We start from the raw sequence: 4,385 nt of genomic DNA on the forward strand, positions 1-4,385 counted from the left end.
AGGTAAGACACTCTACCTGGGTATCAGTTTTGTAGATGTGGACAGTGTAGATGAGGAAGAAACTGACTCCAAGCACAATAGCCAGGAAGGCTGTTGAGGTCATGGTACAAACCATAGATATTCCTGGCACCTCTGTCAAAAGGTGCAGAGAAATTCCTTTTCACCACCTTTGATTTCAAACCTGTTGCAACCAAAGGCAAGGGGAGAGTAGTAATACTTTCCAACAGACTATTCTAGAATGCACATTTTTAAAAACTCACTGAAACTTCATTTAACCCAGTAGCCTGCATGTATTGACACCAGAAATTCATTAGTAGAGTAGTAGGCTCTCCCTCTTTCTCCCCCTCCCCCCTCCCCCCTCTCTTTCTCTCTAATTTCTATTCTGTTGCACACTTACTGATCTTAGGATATGCATTTCTATAATGCAAATAAACCTTTTCAATAACTGAAAATACTGATTTTCAGATATGATGACCTCCACCTGGTTGTAGTTCCTGAGTCTTGAATGGATGGATATCCTACTTCTCTGAGTTGTAATAATCTCCAGGTTATATGTTGAAAATAAGTAAGTAAAATGATAATCATGTTGATAATAATAGTTCCAGGTTAGAGATTATCAGCAGATGGCTTCCTTTGGAGAGCACTTGAGCCTTTGGTCCTTAAAAAACAAGCAAGCAAGCAAACAAACAAACCTTGATTGTTTACAAAAATATGAATAACACAGGTGGAGACCACTTTCAAACTCCTAGGTAGCTCTCTCTCTGGGCCTATCCTTTCCTTGTTCAAAACTGCTTCTGTTGCTGTCTCTCTTTCTCTCATAGTGGGTACAGGGTGCCCTCTTTTTCATCAAAACTGCTGCCAACCACCTTACCTCACCTCTAACCTCTGGTGTTTGATCTCAGGGATGAAAGAAGGCATGATGCTGAGGCAGGCCCTTTAAAACACAGACTCTCTGACTATAGGAATCAAAGTACTGTACAGTGCTGCACTGGGCTCAAGGACTGGTGAGGGAATATAATATCCCAGAAGACTACAGAAAGAAATAGGGTAGGAGGGGCATAGGAGCCAACTCCTAGAGACTGAGCCCCCCCCCCCGTGTGTGCGCGCACACGCCATTCAAATAGTGTGAATGCGCCATATCATGTGATTGATTATGCAGGGTGGGGCTTACCTCCCCCCCCCCCATAATTTTATTATTCCATCTGGGGAATGGAATAATCTTAGCAAATTGGAGACACAGTGTGGAAAAATGCTCTGTGTATAGTACAGATATACACATATTCTTTGACCTGTGTAAAAGGAAAGAAAAAAAGGTTTCTGTGGCCTCTGTTGATGTAGAGCAAAACCCTCAAATCCAAAGCCTTGAACTCTTACTATGTTGCAGGCCTGTTTGGCAGCAGCAGCTTGGCAACAGATTCTGCATGAGGGAGAGCACTGCTTTGAGTATTTATAGGGGCCTGGATCAGAGAACTCCATTTTGATTGGTCAAGGGAACTGCAGGCTCTGATTGGCTGGAAGTCCTAGTCGGTGGGTAAAGGGTAGTTAATTGTCAGTTGCAGAAAACAACCGTCAGTTAGGAAAGTCAGTTGGGAAAGTCAGTTGATGGGCAAAGTGTGAGGCAAATATTTGAGAAGACTGAGGGGTTAGGGTCAAAAGTGGAGAGCTGAGGTCTGAATATTAAGCTACTCACCCCAAATGTGTTTGTAATACTTGGCTGGTGAAGAACTGAAGAAAGAAGCCAGTGGTTGGGTTAGGCTAAGATGGCTGCCCTGACCAGAGGTCTCACCAGAAGAGGCAGGCCTTTAAAAATCAGCTAAACTGTCAAAGTTAGCCAGAAACACAATCGGGTCAGTTCTGGGGTCAGAGGCTGATTGATCCCAGGAGCAAAACCAGGTTGCAGGTGAATTTGGCTGGTGTGGAGATTTAGTGAAATTGGCCTGAGACAAAAGCCACCAAAAAGTTGGCATTATGGCAACAGCGTCTCTTGAGTCTTTGGAAACTATCAAGAAGCACATGGAAGAACCCATTGTCAATATCAATATTCCTTTATGTAGATAAGGAAATTTAATGTGGACAGCCTTAGTCCACACTTCATGCTGTCTCCATGCCCAAGCCTATTAAACCAAGTTACAAGGTGGCTTTTTTCACTCTTCTAATTCCTTTCGATGCTTTCTGCATATCAACTTTGAACATAATGGGGAGTGGGGAACGAAGACCCCCTGGGCATATGCAGGATTACCTCTCTGCACAATAACCACATACATACCTTCCATTGGGTGATGCCTTCCTAGCTCAGAAGGAGTTACCTGCAAATGGGTGGAACCCTGGCATCACTTACTTTAGTCGTTAATGGGGCCATCCCATGTCACAGCTAAATCAGCCCAAAGCTAATGAAGGTAATGGGGCCCTTTATAGCAGGCTTATATTCCATTACTTACATCATAGGAGCCTACACAACACAAAACACTGTTGCTGTATGTAGGTTTTATTTTGTTTTTTATCTTATATTTTGGAAATGTACATCCAGGGTTTTTTCCCTTTAAAATTTTTTGGGGCCCCCAAGAGAGTGGGGCCCTAAGCTATTGCTTGTGTAGCTTATATGTAAATCCGGCACTGCTGGTGGAGGAGATGATGGAATCTAAAATGCTCCCCTTGAATTTGATACAGAGTCAGCCCTCCTCCCATTTACATTCTGCTTCATATCCAAGAGCCCAGGATTCTTACTAGCTCTGCAGCCAGCCTTGGCAGCCCTTCAGATATCTATAAATACCTTCCAGGGCCCCCAGAAATCAGTTGAATGGTGTGTGTGTCTGAACTAGGCTACATCACTGTGGCCTTTTGTTGTGTGCACTTGAAGGAGATAAAGGGGGAGAGTAGAGGCATGATGAGAGGATTCTTGGCATGTGAAGGAAACCATAATCATTATTGTCTATCCTACCCCTCTTTCCGAAGGAGCCCAGGGCAGCATCAAGAGCCCTTGCCAAGACTTGTCTTTTCCCCAGAAGTCTCGCTTCTAGCCTGCCTCGGGACTCTAGATGGAAGTAACCAGCAGAACCTCCAATCTTTGGTCCACTCTTCCAGCTACTGATGTGACGCCAAGACAAACAAAGGATAGAGCTGTTACAAAAAATTATCCCCTCCCCACCTCCCCTCCACTTGCACCATTCTCTTTTTTTTGTAAATATTTTTTATTGATTTTATCTAGATACAAACAAAGAAATTGTTACAGTAACTTTACAAATAAAAAGTAAAATACAAATTATATCACACCAAACATTTAAATCATACATCCATGAACTTCCCTTCTTTCATATTATGTCTTCCTTATATCTTAGTCTATATTTCGCACTTTAAATTCATTTCCATACATTTAATTCCCCCTCTACATCCTATTCCTGTTCTTTCCATCCTCTCTTCCAAACTTGTATATTTCCCATATTTACATAATTTCGCCTTCTAACATTTATTTTATAATACCATCTTCATTATATAGACATACAACTCATGGCGTATAAATAAGAATGAAGATGGTATCACTTGCACCATTCTCCATCATTTGAGAAATGAAACTGCATTTCAGAATGATCAAAGTGGGGAGGAAATTATGGGTGGGTGAGGGGGTTGGGGTTTTTTGTGCTTACTTTGTAGGGGCCAGCTACTCAACCCACCTATTCTATAAGCTACAACAGAACGCTTTAAAACAACAACAACTCCAAACGTCAGCAGATGGATAAGACCTTGTGGGTACCAGGGAAGGAGTATATTTGGTGATACACTGGTAACCCCTGCCTTAGTTTGAGGTACCTCTTAGAGACGTGTAAAAAAGGGAGGTGATGATTTCTCCTGGAGGAGGTTTAGCAAAAGTTATTCCACACCCCTTCTGTTCCATGGAGATCTTTTTTCCAGCACATTCTGCACACACTCATCCAGTTTTGCAGAGAGTCCGTAATACATATTTTCAAACAGCTGGTTGGATAATAGAGAGCTTCAAGGTCCAGGCCATTGATTTTGTTTTTATTTATTTAATAAAATTTATAAGTCGCTTCCTTGACAGAAGGCATCCGAGTGACAATCTATAGTAAAACTTTCTTTAAATATGCAGATAAAAACAAACATGAAAAACAAGTTAACACATTTTTTAAAAAAAAAATATAAATAAAACAGCAGCTACACATATATGAAAATTACATGCCTTGGTAGGCTTACGGAAACAAAAACAATTGCTGAAACCAATACAGTAAAGGAACCCAACTAATAGCAATGGGAAGGGAGTTCCAAAGAGTAGTGCACATATTAGTAAAAATAACATACAAAATGCATTATATTCGGGAAAGTTCCTTGCAAAAATGTGTATATTGGTCAAAATTGCATACGCAAACATGTTT

This window comes from Lacerta agilis, chromosome 15, assembly GCF_009819535.1.
Source record: "Lacerta agilis isolate rLacAgi1 chromosome 15, rLacAgi1.pri, whole genome shotgun sequence".
Lineage (NCBI taxonomy): Eukaryota > Metazoa > Chordata > Lepidosauria > Squamata > Lacertidae > Lacerta > Lacerta agilis.